Source organism: Tiliqua scincoides, chromosome 1 (assembly GCF_035046505.1).
Source record: "Tiliqua scincoides isolate rTilSci1 chromosome 1, rTilSci1.hap2, whole genome shotgun sequence".
NCBI lineage: Eukaryota > Metazoa > Chordata > Lepidosauria > Squamata > Scincidae > Tiliqua > Tiliqua scincoides.
In genome coordinates, this window is record NC_089821.1 from 285,122,594 (window position 1) to 285,142,232 (window position 19,639).

The window sequence follows — 19,639 nt, forward strand, 5'->3', positions numbered from 1 at the left end:
CCCCTGCCCATTCTCCACCACCACCACCCAGGAGTCTGGAATTTGAAGATTTGTGGCTGGAACAGCTTCTGATTCAGACACTCAAAAGCCAGGAATGGCTGAGAAAAGGAGCAGATTTAGTATAGGTCAGTGCTTACCTTTTCCCTTCTCTCAGCAGTCCTCCTCCTGGTGGACTTGGCCCACTCCTTTGGGGAGCTGATACTTTGTGCTTACTCAGCTCTGCTCCTCTGAGCAGAAGGAGCAAGAGGTGGCTGGGGAAAGAGGGAATTAGGCCAGTGGTTTCCCCTCTTTCCCCTTGGATCACACAGCAGGGCTGCTTGGACTTAACACAGCTTGGCTCCATGTGTGGTCAGAAAGAGAAAGATGATGATGAGCCCCAGCCAACACAAACCCTGGGTGAGTCAAGTGACAACAAAAGCAGATGGAGTAGCAGAGAGGAAGCACATGGCCCTCGACTGTTTCCCAGCCATGTCTACCTGTGTCTTCTTCCGCTTTGACTTTGGGTTAAGAACAGTCGTACACAAGTGGGGACCAATGCTTTACAGTACATGTTTTGATATACTTGAGGAGGAACTTGCTCTGCATGCAGATTTTTCAGAAGGTTCAATACCTGACATACTCTCACCTGAAAGTCTAGAGAGCCATTGCCAATCAGAGTGGACAATACTGAGCTCAATGGACCACTGGCCTGATTTGGCATCAGACAACTACCTATGTTACCCCTTCCTATCCATGCCCTCCAGGGACAGTTCATTTCTCAGCTTCATTGATCCTTTGGCAGAGGAAGAATGGCAACATGGTTAAGACATGTATCTCAGAGGATACATGCCTGAGGTTGTGCCTCCAAGCCAGAATTCCTCGACTACCCCTTAGTACCCATAAGAACATAAGAACTGCCCCACTGGATCAGGCCAGTGATCAGGCAAATGGAAGCTGGCCTACTGCCTCTTGCAGTTATGCTTTCTTCCCAGCCTTGAGCTTGCAGCTGCTGTTGGAAAAGCTAGAAAGGAGAGAAGAAGGTGGGAAATGATACCTGAGCTTTCCTAGCAAGACATGGGCAGTAGTTCTAAAAGAACCAAAGCCTCCTGAAGGCACTTCCAGACAGCCTGAGCTGCCAGAGTTGGGAGTTAACAACATAAGAACATAAGAACAGCCCCACTGGATCAGGCCATAGGCCCATCTAGTCCAGCTTCCTGTATCTCACAGCGGCCCACCAAATGCCCCAGGGAGCACACCAGATAACAAGAGACCTCATCCTGGTGCCCTCCCTTGCATCTGGCATTCTGACATAACCCATTTCTAAAATCAGGAGGTTGCGCATACACATCATGGCTTGTACCCCATAATGGATTTTTCCTCCAGAAACTTGTCCAATCCCCTTTTAAAGGCGTCTAGGCTAGACGCCAGCACCACATCCTGCGGCAAGGAGTTCCACAGACCAACCACACACTGAGTAAAGAAATATTTTCTTTTGTCTGTCCTAACCCGCCCAACACTCAATTTTAGTGGATGTCCCCTGGTTCTGGTATTATGTGAGAGTGTAAAGAGCATCTCCCTATCCACTCTGTCCATCCCCTGCATAATTTTGTATGTCTCAATCATGTCCCCCCCTCAGGCATCTCTTTTCTAGGCTGAAGAGGCCCAAACGCCGTAGCCTTTCCTCATAAGGAAGGTGCCCCAGTCCCGTAATCATCTTAGTCGCTCTCTTTTGCACCTTTTCCATTTCCACTATGTCTTTTTTGAGATGCGGCGACCAGAACTGGACACAATACTCCAGGTGTGGCCTTACCATCGATTTGTACAAATGGTTGGCAACCTTCAGTCTCAAAAGACTATGGTATAAGCCTACAGCACCTGGTATTCCCAGGCGGTCTCCCATCCAAGTACTAACCAGGCCTGACCCTGCTTAGCTTCTAAGATCAGACAAGATCAGGCATGCTCAGGGTAACGGCATTATAATACTAGCCGTTTTGTTCTCAATACCCTTCCTAATGATCCCAAGCATAGAATTGGCCTTCTTCACTGCCGCCGCACATTGGGTCGATACTTTCATCGACCTGTCCACCACCACCCCAAGATCTCTCTCCTGATCTGTCACAGACAGCTCAGAACCCATCAGCCTATATCTAAAGTTTTGATTTTTTGCCCCAATGTGCATGACTTTACACTTACTGACATTGAAGCGCATCTGCCATTTTGCTGCCCATTCTGCCAGTCTGGAGAGATCCTTCTGGAGCTCCTCACAATCACTTCTGGTCTTCAGCACTCAGAAAAGTTTGGTGTCGTCTGCAAACTTAACCACCTCACTGTTCAACCCTGTCTCCAGATTATTTATGAAGAGGTTGAAAAGCACCGGACCCAGGACAGATCCTTGGGGCACACCGCTTTTTACCTCTCTCCATTGTGAAAATTGCCCATTGACACCCACTCTCTGTTTCCTGGCCTTCAACCAGTTCTCAATCCTTGAGAGGACCTGCCCTCTAATTCCCTGACTGTGGAGTTTTTTCAGTAGCCTTTGGTGAGGGACCATGTCGAACGCCTTCTGAAAGTCCAGATATACGACTTGTATAATGTCCATGGGTTCTCCCGCATCCACTTGCCTGTTGACCTTTTCAAAGAATTCTATAAGGCTCATGAGGCAAGACTTACCCTTACAGAAGCCATGCTGATTCTCCCTCAGCAAGGCCTGTTCGTCTATGTGTTTTGAGATTCTAAGAGACCCATGGTTTTAAGGAAGCAAGTGGCATGTTCGCTTCCTTTCAGCCTAACTCACAGCCTTGGTCAGCTCACACCTGTGCACTGTTTTGGGTGGAGGCAGGGCTCATGCTCATCCCTAATATTTTTCTGCATGGGAAGGCATCTCTGTCAAAAGTTGAGACCCTCTCCTGCACTGTTATTCCCCACCCTGCCCTTTTTGGCTTCCAGCACATCTACACAAGGTACTCACTTAACCAATACAGTTACAGGAATTGATAAGAAAAGCACTGCTGGATCAGACAAAGAGTCTGTCTTGTTCATCAATCTATTTTCAACAGTGATCTTGCAGGAAGGGCATAAAGGCAACAGCTTTCCCTTGCAGTTTGTGCCCAGCACCTGATATCCACAGGTATATTGCTTCTGATCTTGGGAGTTCTGTTTAGCTATATATCCAAAAGCCATGGATAATCCTACCCTCTTTGAGTTTGTCCTAGGCAAGAGACCATTATAAGCTTCCCAGCCCAACCTTCACCCCAAGAAAGGTAGACTATGCCATCCTGAAACTGATTCACACACAGTAAGATTGCTTTCACTCTAGAATTTGACTATGAAGTCTTGATCCAACAGCACTAGTCTTCCCTTGACAACAATCGAAATGAAAAAAATATTATATTCAGAATTTGGTTCTATTGGAGAAAGCAAAAAAAATGATGTCCATAATAGGCTGGAATCCTATACACACTCACCTGGGGGAGTGAAATTCATGTGAAGAAAGATGAAAGAAGATACTGATGGAACAACATAGAGCCCTGCTGGATCAGGCCAAGGGCCTAACTAGTTCTGCTTCCTGTATCTGACAGTAACCCACCAGAGGCCTCTGGGAGAGCTCAAGATATGATATTCATATCCTGTTGCCACTCACTTGCATCTGGCATTCAGAAATAAGCTAACTCTAAAACCCGGAGGTTACATACAGTCATTGTAACCTGTGAAGGACCTTTCCTCCATAAATCTGTCCAATCCCCTTTTCAAGGTATCTACATCAGGTGCCATCACAACATCCAGTGGCAAGGAGTTCCACATATTAATTACATGCTGGGTAAAGAAGTATTTCCATTTATCTGTAGACTATCCCTATGTCTTCCTGAAACTGTACCATCTCAAGAGCATTCACAGTCTGTGTTTTTTATTTAAAAAAAATAAACATGGAGCTGAGTTTACAAACCATTAAGTACATCAGCAGTCTCCAAACCCTTCTACGCTGCTGCCCATTATCTTTTGAGCCAATCTTGTCAGAAAGTCATTCTGGGCAGCTTCTTCTGCCCCAAAATCAGGGAGCATAGCCTCCTAGGGCAATGAGCAGCAGAAGCAGCTGGAAAGCTTCCCTGCCTTTACTGGGGGCACACATAACCTATATTTTTGAAGGACAGGAACCAGGAGCAAGGGCATAGGCAGACTAGATAGGAGATTTCCAGTACAGGCAATTCCCTTCCCTCCCGGCCACACCACCCATTCCAGCACTGATGCTCACACAGCTCCTCTCTGTATATGGAGGAGAGAGTGGAATCTGAATCATCCTTGTATTTTTTGTTAAGGCTGATGTCCATAACTTGGAGGGAAAGGTGACAGCTCTGATTTGCTGGATAATCCCCATCTGAGGCTTGACCTTGGCTTCAGCCTTGACTCCAGAACTCAGCTTGTCACGGCTGGTGGGCTCCTCATTAAATCATAATGGAATCTGAACAAGCTTCAAAGCAGGAGACAGGCAATGAATATGTGACCTAGACTGAGGAAACAGCTCACGTACAAGGCTAGCAGCAGCAGCAGGGAAGCAAGTGCCAACCTAAATTCCATGTGCTATGGGAATTAGGGACATCAGCAACAACTGGGCTCTGTCCGCAGTAAATGACACTAAAAATTTTCCTGAAACTCTCCCACATTTTCCTTGCTTGGGGCTGCCAAAATTTGCTACTACTGAAAACAAAAGTGTTCCAGACAGAAACTGTCAAGCCAAAAACAGCAACTTCAGAGATTGTGGAAAATGCACCTCCATCTATGTGAATATTAAGCATCCAGGCTACACATGCTAAAACTGCCAGTCTGATGCAGTGAACACAGTACTGTGTCTAATCTGGAGGAACTGGGTTCAGCAGCCCAATGTCATGCATGTTTGCTCAGAAGGAAGTCCCATTGTAGTCAATACAGTTTACTCCTCCAGGTAAGTGTGCATAGGTTTGAAGCCTTAGGGCCCAATCCTATCCAATTTTCCTGTACTGGTGCAGCTGTGTCAGTGGGGCATCTTGTGGTGGGGCACAGAGGCCCCCTTAAGGTATAGGAACATTTGTTCCCTTTCCTTGGGGCTGCATTGTGGCTGCACTGGTGCCGAAAAATTGGATCGGATTGGGCTCTTAGCTCTTCTGCCATGAATTCTGTACCTCACAGTGCAACCCAATGGCGGCCTGAGCTGATGCAGCCATCCCTGCTACAAAGCACGTTTGTAACTACACGTTAACCAGCAGTGCTGGCTCAAGACTTGTTCCAGCCCACCGGCACTCCATCCAGAAGCAGCGCTGGACAGAGCAGGTAGGCTCACACTGGGCAGCACAGGGGTGTGGGGAGACACAATCCATTTAAAGACTGGGAGCATCTTTTTAGGATAGAAAAATGTCTGGCTTAAAAAATAAATCAGTGGCAATGGATACCACCCCAAATAGACCCACCTGGCTTACACACGATTCCCCCTGGATTAGGATGGATTTTTCAAGATCTCTGTTCCGAAAAACAACAAAAATCCTTTTTAGGAACTATGTCTATGAGCATGACAGGGTGTTTAAACATGGTAAAGGATAACTTAAGAAAAGTATTTATTGAAGGAAGATGCTCATTAAGAACAGGTAAATGCTTTGGAACTTAAAGTTAACTGTTCTTATTCATCTTCCAGGTTTCCAGGGATAGCAATTTATAGACAATTCACAGCACTGGAGAATGTTCTGCGGGTTATGAGAAAACTGCTGATTTTTCCATGTTTCTCAAAAGTGCCGACTAGAAATATGACAGCCCTACCTATCAAGGAAAACTGGCTATGACCTGCCCAAATACTGGCTAAACATTTGACATAGGATGTTCATCTCAGCCACAAAGTTACTAGATAGTTATAGGCCTGGCAGTGGCGTAGCTAATGATCGTGTAGCCCGGTGCCAAGCTCAAAACGTGTCAAGCTCAGCTTGTTGCCTCCCTAAAGCTTGATGTCCAGTGCAACTGCTACCCCCTGCACCCCCTTAGCTACACCACTGAAGCCAGGCACTATTAGTAAAGAATATGGGGATAATAATATTGGCTTATCTTATAGGAGTATCATAAGATTTCCTGAGATATTAGTATGTGAAGTGCTTTGAATACTTAAATGCACTATATAAATGCTCATAGCAGATGCATCAAAACTATGGAAGATTTTGGAATAAATATGTACATACAGTACTGTACACATGCGCACACTGCATTTTGGTGTCAAATCTAAGTCCTGTTTACCAAGGGAAGGTGCTTTGTAAAATCATCCCCGGAAGAGGGACGGTGCATGAGTAAAAGCCTCCAGGTTTGTCACAGTAGATCTGCTTCTGAGGTTGCATAAAAGTGGGACGCATTTTTATTTCATTGCTGACTGTGTGAGGGAGGCACCAACAGCTATTTTGACTCAGCTGTTACTGCCAGAAGCAAAGGATGTTTCCTGTTTGACTGGTAGAGGGAACCATCCTGATTCTGATTTGTAGCTGCGGTTGGAGGAATGCCGATGTGTGCGCAATGCTTGCTTGTGGAATTATTGTTGCAGAGATAGTATTCAAGCCCGTTGAATAATTCATTTGTGAATACATATTCTTTGTGAGCTGGGTGGTACCTGCTGAGTCAGTGTAAGTCTGTCTTGCCGGAGCCTCAGCCAATATGCTCATTTAAAGACATTTCCAGCGTCTTCCTGTTTTTGGTTGGGACAGCTGATTCTGGGATCGTCAGCATCCTTTGTCCTTAGTAGAACAGTATGAGTGCAACGTATTGGCTGTGCTTACACTTGCAGTTTACCAGCGAATGAAAGTAACTCATTTATCTAAGTAAAATTAAAAACACTTCTTGTCAGAAGGGTCTTAAACCAAGCCAAGAAGTCTGACTGGGATTTTGTTTCTTGCAGGAGTCCTTGTTTTGTCTGTTGGCAACCTTCAGTCTCGAAAGACTATGGTATCATGCTCTGAATGGTGGTTCTGGAACAGCGTCTAGTGTGGCTGAAAAGACCGATTCGGGAGTGACAATCCCTTCCACACTGGGAGCAAGTGTAGTGTGTCCCTGGTCTTTCTGCCTGGCTATGGGCCTTCCTTCTTTGCCTCTTTGCCTCACTCTGTTGGCAAAATGTCTCTTCAAACTGGGAAAGGCCATGCCGCACAGCCTGCCTCCAAGCAGAACGCTCAGAAGCCAAGGTTGAGGTTCATTCCTAAGGCTTTCATATCCTTCTTGCAGATATCCTTGTAGCGCAGCTGTGGTCTACCTGTAGGGTGCTTTCCCTGCACAAGTTCTCCATAGAGGAGATCCTTTGGGATCCGACCATCGCCCATTCTCACAACATGACCAAGCCAACGCAGGTGTCACTGTTTCAGCAATGTATACACGCTGGGGATTCCAGCTCGTTCCAGGACTGTGTTGTTTGGAACTTTGTCCTGCCAGGTGATACATCAGAGGCAGCATATGTGGAAAGTGTTCAGCTTCTTCTCCTGTTGTGTGCAAAGAGTCCATGACTCGCTGCAGTACAGAAGTGTACTCAAGATGCAAGCTCTGTAGACCTGAATCTTGGTATGTTCCATCAGCTTCTTGTTGGACCAGACTCTCTTTGCGAGTCTGGAAAAAGTGGTAGCTGCTTTGCTGATGCGTCTGTTTAGCTCGGTTTCGAGAGAAAGAGTGTCGGAGATCGTTGAGCCAAGGTACACAAAGTCATGGACAACCTCCAGTTCGTGCACAGAGATTGTAATGCAGGGAGGTGAGTCCACATCCTGAACCATGACCTGTGTTTTCTTCAGGCTGATTGTCAGTCCAAAGTCTTGGCAGGCCTTACTAAAACAGTTCATGAGCTGCTGGAGATCTTTGGCAGAGTGGGCGGTGACTTCCAGGATTAGCTCCCTGCCTGAATGTTTGCCAACAGGGTTATATAAATTCTTTATTCACTTTGCTCTATTCTTGAGTTCCAAAAATATTTTTTGGATGATAGTGATCCTTAAAACACAATTAGTCATACTGCTTTTGACAATTGCTTGCTTAGTTGCTTAAAGGCAGCCATAGGTAGCAAGGCAACTTTTTTCTTCTTGGAATGATCACAGTCTTTTCTCAAGCACACAGCCTGAGTAAAACAAAACTAGACTGTATCCATCAAACAGGGCACCCTTTTGAAACTCCATATATAATGGTGTATCTGGTGAGTGAAAACTAGAAAGCTGGTATTTCGATAGTAAAATACTCAAGGAAGATATTTGTATTTTTGCTAGCGCTACTTTGCTACGCTATCTAAAACAATAGATACACTGGTATTATAATAGTAGTAGTAGTAAGAAACATAATTTACTTATTAATTTAATGATGTCATCTCTTTAGTATCTAAGTAATACTTCCTGATCCTGATTCCCTTCTGCGATGTCCAAGCTGTAGAAAACCCTTTTTTAAAAATTGAATTAACTTTCCACTGTCAATACTACTACTACTACTACTACTACTACTACTACTACTACTACTATGGTTATAGTCCTCAATCTGGGATCTAGCCAAGATCCTGGGAATTGTGGAGACTGTTGTTGTTCTGTTTATAAAGGATGATTTTGCATAGCATAGTACACAGTTCCAAATCCCAAAGACATCAACTATCTAAGAAAAGAAACACAAGGAAGATACCAGTAACAACTATCAGAAAGGATGCCAATGGTTCTGATCTGCTCCATTCCTTCTGTGGCCTGAGGGTAACCTCTCAGTACCTGGGGGGGGGGGGTAAGCCTGATATGCCTTCCAAGGGGATTATGTGATGCTTAATGGATGTATGGGTCTGAAGCACTTCTAAAGCCAGTGAGTGGTTGGCTATTTTTCATTGTTTGGTGATCTCTGGCTAAGGCAGTTTATGCCACTGCCGAAGTGTGTGTATTCCATTTATTGGATTTCTGTTCCTCTCTGCACAGCCTTCTGAATCAAAGCGGGTTATTTCTGTTTAACAGCTGTCATCATCTGTCATATGCTGGAGATGCTGCCATCTCCCCCTCCCCTATATCAGTCAGCTTCCCCTAAACAGGAAAATCTCAGAAATGCTGTATTTACTGCTGATGGGGCGGAGGGTGGTTTCTTACCATGTACCCCCATAACTCATCCCTCCAAACACAATGATTGTTCATGAGTGACTCTTTTCTACAGCCTTTCATAAATACAGCTGGTGCTAGGTGGCTTTTTGTTTGATGTCTCCCCCCTCCCCTCCCCTCCCCCATATGACTAAGCCCCTGGAATTTGCCAAGTAATTTTAGTCACCTCTAAATAACACTTTCTAATAATCTCCATCCATCCATCTCCTGAGCAGCAGTGGCCTCTGCCTGGCACTGGAGTGTGAAGCATACACCCCTGAGCAGCTGCTTTTCTTTGGCTGACACCTTTGTTTGTGCCGGTCAGAAATAAAATGCAGCATTTGCTCAAGAAACAAATTCTCTGCTCACATATGACATGTCCCCTGGACAACGGAGGTGGAATATTTACCCTGAAGTGGATGGCAGTGGGAACAGACCTAATTTCCCTGCCTCTTTTTCCCCCCACTCTTCTGTCACATCTCTAAAGCCAGCCTGCAATTGTTTGGAGAATGGAGGGTTGCAATGTCATCAGCAATTCTCCGGATCCACCGAATGTCACTGTGTTTCTTCTTAAAAGCTAAAGCTCACAGATAGCCATGGCATCTATCAAAAGCCATTGAGGCTAAATCTGTGCTCTGCGCATGTACAGAAGTGTGGATTGATGATAAGAGCAATAAGACCTCCCCCACCCCACACACATCTTCAATCTTCTGTTTTAGCTTATTGCAGAAAATTCTACATGCAGCCCTATCTCCATGCAGGGGGATCAAAGCTGCTCTGCTGGACTGCTTCGGGTGTAGACAGAGCTGCTATAGTGTCAGGGTCAATGCAGCAGTCCTGCATCTGCAGAGTGTTAGCTGGATCACTGCAGCACTCAGAATTTTCTGCAGTAAAGGGAAAATAAACAGCATTCCCTTGCAAGCAGGGCAGAGCTCAGTGGCATAGGATTGCACCACTCTTGCTGCAGTAAACCAGCCCAAATGTCTTGAGCAGCAGCAGCTGAAGAGCAACACAGGATAGGAATGTAAATCTGGCACAGAATTTGACCCAGAATTACCAATGTGGGGGCCCCATGTTAAATCCAAAGTAAAGAAAGCCTGTTTACTTGGCCAAAGATCATTTTGGAGCCATACTAGTGTCTCAGACACAATTACATCAATAGAGTAGCCAGGGAGATACGCATGCCCCACTCTCAAGAGCCAAAAACTCAATGGGGGATTTACCAGCCAGAAATCATTATGGAAGATTTACTTGGCATGGATGTGTGGTCGTAATGGTGCCAGCAGAGGGGATGGGGGGGGGGGAGAGAGAGAATCCTGTTTCTAATACAAGCTCATCCTTCCTTAGTGCTATCTCTCCAGAGTCAAGGCAAGGTTAAGCCAAACACTAAGAGATTTAAGGGGTTTGCATTTTTATCCTACATTAAACTTTTGGCCTCACCCCTTCCAGCACCTGATAAGGGCTTTACAATCTAAACTTGTCTACAAGGCCCCAATGTGCCTTCAAGGAAAGACACAGCTGCTTTTTACAGGAGTGGTTATTTTTGTTTTGCTCTGCCTTCCACCTCTGTGTCGCTTTCCAAGGTTTGAGATCTTTCAGTCAGGGGCCACGTGAAGGGTAGGCCTCTCCACCAAAGGCTGCCCACAGGAATTCACAAGATCAAAGCCTTCAGCAACATGAAGTTTAAAGAGAAGGACAGGCAGAGAGAGAGAGAGAGAGAGAGAGATGTACAAGGAGTACATTGTGGAAAGCAGCCCAACTGTATGAACAAGTTGGCATTTGGTGAGATTCTGGCAGTGTTTCTTCACCGTTTCTCCCTTCCAGGAACCTTGTCTGTATCTATCTCTGCCAAAGAATCCCTGCATGCCTTTAATGGAATCTCTATGCATTGCAGAGGATTCTGGGACATATTCTAGAACAGTGTGTGCACTCCTAGGAGCCCTGAGGCTCCCTGAGGGGCTCCATGAGCACACCATAAGTGACTGTACCCCATCTGCTTCCTGTCCTATTTGCTTGTCCATCTCTCCCATCTCCTTTGTCCATTGCTCTCCTTCCTCATTCCTATCTTGTTCCAACTCTGTCCAGTGTTGGACTTGGCAGTGTGTCACTCTGTGCATGCACTGGCACTCTAGAGCTCTCCAGGACTCTGCGCATGCACTGCCAGTTCTCTCCAAGGCTCCTTTTACGGGTATAAAGGGCTCTGGACACTGAAAAGTTTGAGAATTGCTGTTCTAGAGCACATATGCAGGATCCATACACAGAATGCACTGGCCAGACCTATTGGTCCTCACTTTTGCCCTGAGAATACAGTCTGGAACACAGTCCAATCTCCCTGTTTTTATCCCATCTAATAGTTTTCCTCTGCAGCAACGATCCCCACCTCACTACGGCCTCACTAGCAGTTTTTTACAAACATGCATTTTGACCTGAAGAGACTAAGCGATACAATATGAAATCCTTGGTTTGAATCTCTCACTCGGTAGTCTCCAGCAAGCCATTCTCTGCTTTAGTCCTGCAATATGGAGGTGGGAATAATGATATTCCCCTCCCTTACAAGGTGGGGATCTGAAATACCAGATTATATGGCATAATTTGTTTAGTGTCTTTTTTTATGCTGCTGCTTTTCTGTTTTACTGCTTGCTACTTTTATATTACTGTATTTATTATTATTTTTATTTTAAGCTGTCTTGAGCATCCCAATTGTTGGGGGGGGGGAGGTAAATACATTTTAAATAAGCAAATATATTTTAAAAAATTCTCTGAACATACAAAAGCACTTAACAAAGACCTAGTAGCAGTAATAATAATAAAAAAGCACCAGTGCTTTGTATACCTTGTGTTACCTGTCCATTTCCTTCTCTTTCAACAGGACACAGCCCCATTCACCCTGGCAACCCGCTTCTCCTGAGCTGTGTATCCGTCATCTGCTCCCTCTCCTCACCTCCACCCCACCCGCCTCTCACTGATGAGCTTGACACAGATAATAAGTGTTATGCAGCAACAGCTGCAGTCAGTTTCCCCATCCATCTATTTCTGGTGCAGTGTTATGTGCGTGTGCGCCAGGCTGTACGTATAGGTCTTTAAATGTATATTTAACTTCACTTGCTTTAATCCAAAGGGGTCAGGAAATACGAGCAATGAAGGCTGTTATTGTGGAAGGCAGGAATGTACTGGAATGTGGACAGTGTCGGGCAAGGGGCCCTCGGCAACAGAAGTAATGCTGACCTCACTGTCTCACACTTGGTTTTGCCTGCCGCCAGAGAATGCAGCTGTGCAGGCAGTAACCCTTCAAGGCCCGGGTCGAGTCTGCTCAGGCATCTTTTGTCGAACGGCCTCCCTCCCTCTCTGCTTTGTTCATATTTAGGGGGAAAGACACTTTGGCCCGTTTTCAAACTAGCAAGCTCTCCCTTGTAGAAGAAGCCTTGGCACACTCTTGCAAGAACTGTGTAAGAACGACATTTCCCCATAAAACAACTGGTCTGTTTCCTCAAGCTTAAGAACAAGGAATAACAACACAACAGATAAGTATTTGCAAAGCACTCTCTGTGTGCGTGAATCACTTTGCATGGCTCGTCTTGATGTAGTCCTGGTCACAAGAACAGCAAAATCCTCACTAAACCGCCCCCCCTGCAGCCACACCACCACTGCTTCCTTCAGGGGGCAGTCCCAAAGGTCTCCTCTGTGCCAATGGGACATGTACTGCATCCTGCAGTTGGGGGGCACTCACAGAGGTCTCCTCAAAGTAATGGAATGTTTGTTTCCTTACCTAGGAGCTGCATTGCCCTTATGTCAGTGCTGGAAAGTGGGTTAGGATTGTGCCCTTAGTGGGGTAGGATATCAGTGGTGCTGCTGCCACCAGTACCACCCCCTTTCTGCCCTCCTCCCCACATTGGTGTCTGCTCCATTCCTCACCCTCCTGCCTCATTTTGCCCACTTCCCACCCACCCCTTGCGGTGACTTACTGGCGCTAGGGCTCCTTGGAGGACTTCTTGTGTGCAGCCAGGTGCTGCCTGCCTTAATGAGTTGCTGGAAGGGATAAGGCCAAAATTTAATGTAGCATAAAAATACAAACTGGCGGTGACCTGGTCATGCTCTGTGGTGTGTCACCATTTGCAACAGCCATAAAGCACACTGTGCCATTGGAATGTGATAGGATTGGGCCCTGAGTATTATTATCATGATGATATTAGAGTAGCTTGCCTAAGACCACCTTATAAGTTCATGGCAGAGGCAAAACTGAACTGGGGAAGTTCTGATCCTCAGTTCTGTTTCTTGGCCACTATACTACCCAGTTTATCAGGAAGGGGTTATAACAAAATGCCAGGAACCTTGAACAATAAGACTAGGCGTGCAGAAAGATCTTAACAAAATGTAGAATTTAAAGGTGAGTTTCTTCCTCTGTATATGGCCACAGACAGAGCACTGCCCATTTCACAAGTACCTACCTTGCTTTTCCAGCCAAGTCCCGCAATCAGCTCTTAGTCTGTGATTAACCCAGGACATTCTCAATCTTGGCCTGGATTCAAAAATGGCTTGCTTATAAACACAGTAGAGGTTTTACCTTATTTCAAAGCAAGACAGGTACTGAATGAAGTGGATGTCATTAATTGTATACAAATATGCAACTAGTGGGTCATTGCCAAAGTGGATGATAACAAAGGGTGGCTTTGTTTGAACTAGCCACCAGTGGGGGGGAGGGCAGTGTGGTGAAAGCACATTGTTGGAGAGGCAGTTGGGAGATCCTGTATTTTGGGGTGCCCTAGGTTCTTCCCTCATGTGGGATCTATGTGGGGCTATTTAGATTGTTTCCTGGCACATTGGTTCAGGTGCTGGTTATGTGGTATTGTTTTCTCTCCCCTTGAGTGCCAACATGTGTTTTCAACAGTTAGAGTGTGGTGTCCACATCAGTATGGTGATGGGCAGGGGGACATATTGCAGTAGAAGGAGGACATGCCATGACAGAGGAAGGGAGGGCAGCCATTTATGGATGCTTCTGGGCCTCCCCCATGGCCAACAGGATTCAGGTGGCAATAGTAGCAGCCCCTATCACTGCTCAGCTTCATCTGGTTGCCTACTGGGCATCTTGAATGCTGTCATCATGTTCACAAGGTAATCACTGCTGCATGGGATCACCTGTGTGATTGATTCAGAAAGGAGGAGGAAATTCAAGCCAGAGAGTAAAATGGTGCCTAAGCAAACAGTGGAAATAATAGCACCGGACAGTGTCAAAATACAGTAAGATAATGCAGACAGCCCTGCTCCTCTTGCTACTGTAACTGTATCTACTAAAAAATTGTACCTTGTTCAGCAGGATAGCAAGTATCAGGCACAAAGCATACAGGAATATACCACAGTCATTCTGATCAGGGAATGGTGTTATATGCCTGGCTCTCAACACCATGACTGTTTCTGGGTTCATTTCCTGGTCATCCAGAGCCTGTCGTCACATTCCTGGCTTCCAGTCAGACTGGTTTGCCACCTGGCTGGATTTTGGCTGGTCTGTCTGGTTTTTGCATGCCCAGAACCTATTTATTTTTAATGATCTACTCCTTGGGGCCTCAAAAACGAAAAGGTGATAACCCTGGAATTCTTGCACAGTTCAATGAATACGGTATGCTGTTTGAGGGAGAAATCATCATCCTTTTCTTCACTGCACAAATGTATGGTATTTATATGTATTCTCCAACATGTGTCCACTTGCTTTGCTGAGGTTCTAAAAAGAGTTCACTGTAGTGCACCAGTAAGCACAATGAACATGAACATGCCATGTCCCTGCAGTTTGCCAAAGAATAAATAGTGGGGGACATACTTTGGGAATGGCCCAGAGTTCAGGGGAAGAGCACATGTTTTGCATTTAGAAGAACTCAGATTAAACCCCTGGCATGCACACACAAAGACTGAAAGAATGGAGCAAAGGGAAAAGAGGAGGAGGGCAGGAAATTAGGGTGCTGCTTCAGGTGCCACTTCAACATGAGCTGGCCCTATCTGTAGGGGAAAGATGCACATCATACACATCCATGGTGAGATGTGTAAAAACATCATATATACATGGTGCTCCCATCTCACCAGGGTGAAGATGCATGAGTAACCTATACTCCCAAATTCCCAGAATAACACAGTATATCTGCCTGATCATTACATCTGAGGCCACTCTTTGTTTCCAAGACAGAATTACTCTGCCTTGGAAGCTCCAATAATATTGGAAGCTCCAATATTATGTACAGGTTTGGTGCATGACACAACCTATACACACTGGGCAAAAATGTACACAGAAAATAGGAGCATGGCAGTAAGAGGCAATGAACTGATTTGAATGTTTTCATTACATGACATGTAAAAGTAGAATTTCATTGAGGCAATGGCGTAGCTATCAGGGGCGGGGGGTGGTCCGCTCCAGGTATCACCCTTGGGGGGATGTAACACCACAAATGCCCCAACATCGCTAACATCATAAAGGTTAGGAGTAACCCCATCATGCCATGTACTGTTGGATGCAGAATATTTAGTGGAATGCAATGCAAAAAACCAGATTAAAATATCACCTTTCCATCAAATGTTATGGCCAAAAAACCGGAAACAAAAAAATGCATGGAACCCTATGGAAAATGAAACCGGGCCATACCGCGCGTTTACTCGTGAGTAGGCGAACTTGCCATAGTTTGTCGGAAAGGACAGGCTGAGAGGAATCCAATGACACCAGAATGGTTCCTATCCAAAGAAAGCAGCCCCCAAGAAACACCCAAGAAGGAAGTCCCTCCCTCCAAGCATGGAAAGCAAAAGTAAGCCACGTGTTTGCTTTTACTCACGAGTAAGCAAATCTGTCTTGGCTCCTGGTCAAGTCAGGCAAAAAGGAATGCAAGGCTAGCTGCATCGTCCCCATCTAATGAAAGTTGAGCTCAACAAATGCTCCAGAAGGCAGCCCTCCACCCCCAAAGAATAAACCAGAGGCTTGAACTGGGGAGGGCTAAAAATCTCACTGCTTTATTTGTGGAGGGGTGTTATTGCAGGCAGGCTATAGAGAAAATTCACCTGGTGAAGCAGGGCTGGTTTCCCCTCATTTATCTGTTTTTCTTTAATTTAATTATTTATAATTATTTTATTTTGCTTGATGATGTCACTTCCAGCCATGACATCACTTCTGGTGGGTCCTGGACAGATTGTCATTCTAAAAAGTGGGTCCCAGTGTCCCAGTTTGAGAACCACTGCCTTAACTCAAAACAGGCCAATGAGACATTGGGGGAGGGGTGACACCCTAGTGACCAAAATTCTGGAAATCATGACTTTTAGGAATAATACCATCATGTTATATACCATTTGATGCAGAATTTCATCCATTGCTTGTGGGGAAATATTCACTACATTTATTTTCTTGCCATTATTATTATTCATTCCATGTCATGACTATTATTTTTATGCCTAATAAAGGTTTTGTTGACTGTTGACTATTACTATCTCTGTCTCACCTACCTCACAGGGTTGTTGTGAGGACAAAATAAGGGGAGGAACCATGTACACCACCCTGAGCTGCATTGAGGAAGGGTGGTATAAAAAGTGAATTAATTAATTAAACAATATAATTAATAATAATTAATTATTAATAATTAATAATTAATTGTATTGTATTGTATTTAATTAAGTCATATGGGGTGACAAAAATTTATGGGCCCCGGGTGTCAAATGACCTAGCTACTCCTCTGCATTGAGGGTTTTTTTTCCCCACCCTTTAAACCAGTGATTTTCAACCTTTTTCATCTTGTGGAACACTGGCAAGGCACTAAAATGGTCAAGGCACACCATCAGCTTTTTGACAATTAACAAGGCACACTGTGCTGTCAATGGGGGCTCACATCCCCAATGGTCCTATTGATAAATGACCCTCTCCCAAATTCCAGAGGCACACCTGGGGACCATTTGCAGCACACCAGTGTGCCACGGCACAGTGGTTGAAAATGTCTGCTTTAAACTAAAACAACCAGAAGGCTCAATATCTCTGTAGCAGTAACAATAAAAAATACCCTTAAAACAGGTTTTGTTGCGGTGATGTATAAATTGTAGAGCACCACAGTCACAACCCTCAAACAGGAATTGAGACTTTCCTACTGGTGCTGTCAGACCTAACACTATTGATCACCTGCTTGGTGAGGGAGAAAAAAGGGTGGGTTACCGGGTTGCTACCTGGAGATGGAAGTAAAAGACTCAGCTGCAACACCTTCTCCCTCTCCTTTCATCTGCCTGCCCAGCCCCACAGCAAGCAAAATTTCAGGTGTGCTGTCAGCCAGTAGAGGTGAGGCAGAAGAACAGGGGGAGAAGCAAGGGTTACTGAATCTCCCTACTTCAGCAGAAAGTTGGAAGGTATAGAGCTGGTTTGGATTCAGTCCCATGCTTCCTTCTCCAACCATACCTTAAAATATGAGCAACCTGTTCATGGCAACATAATTGTGTGAATGAAGGGCTGGTTCTACATGGGTCCATTTTGTGTGTCCATTTTTGGAGTCTGTGTGTGTCTCTCTGTTCCACTGACAAGATGCCCAATAGCTATCAGCAAAAGACTGGAAGTTGATGGGCCAAACATGCATCTTTACAATGAGTTAGACAGGCAGATTACGCAAACTTTGCCTTCATCTGAAGACAAGAATCTAAAGTTGCAGGTGTGAAAAAAAGATAAGAGTTGTGCCTGGGGGCGCAGGCTTATGAACCACACCTGCCCCAGTGAGTCAGCAACAATTAAAGCTAAGCTGTTTGAAGACTTCCAGCATCTGAGAGTAAAGCAGGGCAAGGAAAGAAGCTCACTGGGTAAACAGGGGCCTTTAAAAAAAACAAAACCAAAATAATAAATTATGAGCCAAAGTGTCTTGTTAGTGAAGATGTTAACTCTGTTTCATGTGGAAAGGGCTTCCATTTACTTAAATATGTATCTGCTGGCTGAGAATATTATTGAGGAGGTCTGGTGCAGTATTCATGGCACTTTATGGAAATGATTAAAAGAGATTTGTGCTGAGAATTTAAAGATGAAGGATATGTTGCCTGTATGCTTTGCAGAGAACTTAACTAGCCCCCTCTGCCTACATGAATGTGCTAACACACTGTAGTCGACATATTAAAATGACACCATTTTATAGAACTGTAGCTCAGTGCAACTCATTTCTATATTTTTTTGTTTATTATATATTTTGATCTCATCCACGCTCCAAAAAGCTCAGAGAGGTACACATACTTTTGTCTCCCCAGGATGGTGTCCGGGTGTTGGACTTAGACCTGGAAGATCCAGGTTCAAACCCCTGCTTAGTCTTGAAGCTTTCTGGGTGATGTTGGGCCTCTCACTGTTTTTTCAGCCTAACCTAGCTTGCAGGGTTGTTGTGAGGTCAAAAGAAGGGAAGGAACCATGTATGCCACTCAGGGACAGCATAAATGTTCATTTGCATATAAAACCAGAAATCCTGCACTTCCAAGTTTGATGACAGCTCACAAGGAACATAGTAAGTGTTGGGGGGGGGGGGTTGTAAACAGAAGTGGTGAACCTGAGATGGCACCATGTGGCATTCCAGGTGCACCACCTCAACACTATACTGAGTTCCTTGGAGGAAGGGCAATTTGAAAATGTGAGAAACAAATTAATACTCACAATAACTTTGTGAGGTAGGCCAGGCCAAGTGTGGGAACTTGACTTAAGGTTACACATGTAAGTTTCATAGCTGCATGGGGATTTTTTGAGTAACCTGGGTCTCCCTTGCTGTAGTCTGACACTCTAACCCAACCATTTTCAACCACTGTGACATAGTACATTGGTGTGCCATGAGTGGTCCACAGGTGTGCTACAGGAATTTGGGGGAAGGTCATTTATTAGTAGGGCCAATGGGATGTGAGTGCCCCACTGGCAACATGATGTGCCCTGGCAATTATCAAAAACCTTATGGTGTGCCTTGACAATTTCAGTGCTTTGTCAGTGTGCCATGTGATGAAAAAGATTGAAAACTACTGCTCATGGGGTATGCACGCTATACCCCACTGGTTCTCCTAGTTTAACTTACTCATTTAAATTAATGGGCTGAGCCTGGTTGGCCTGGCCTCTGTCATCAGTCAGGGTGAGGTGACCTGCCTCTGGCAACAGATTTTGAGGCATCATTAGTCAGTGATATAATATAATGCTGTGAAATATATTGTAAGCATATGTTTACCACCATAGATGGGTTTTCTGCCTCAGGCACCTTGGGATATCTCTGGAGTTTACTGGTGCCAGCACAACACCTGATCGGCCACTCCCAAATGTGGCATTTGTTGATGCTGTACAAAGTAGCTTCAATGAATGCAACACAAAGCTTTTTAGGGCAAGAGCAGAGGTAGAGAACAGATCAGAGATTCAACAGGACTGCTGTAGCTAGATGTTGAGGATCAGGACTGCAGGAGTCCCTTTCTCTGCGCATGCATTTTTACTTTGATTTCTACAGCAAGAAAAAAGTGGACATTAGCAGTTAAGGTGGCCATCTTTTCCAGACCAAGCTCCTGTGCTTTTAACAATTGCATAACATGGCAATATTCAGCAAGTACTGTAATGCTTGCCTCTAACTCAGGGGGTGGGAATCCTGTAGAATTTGTCT

At 45.0% G+C, this 19,639-nt stretch overlaps 1 pseudogene; it reads right to left on the reverse strand.

The window, feature by feature from the left end:
* Window positions 1–1,842: 1,842 nt before the first annotated feature.
* On the reverse strand, window positions 1,843–1,961 carry LOC136637590 (5S ribosomal RNA; annotated as a pseudogene).
* Between the last annotated feature and the right edge of the window lie 17,678 nt (window positions 1,962–19,639).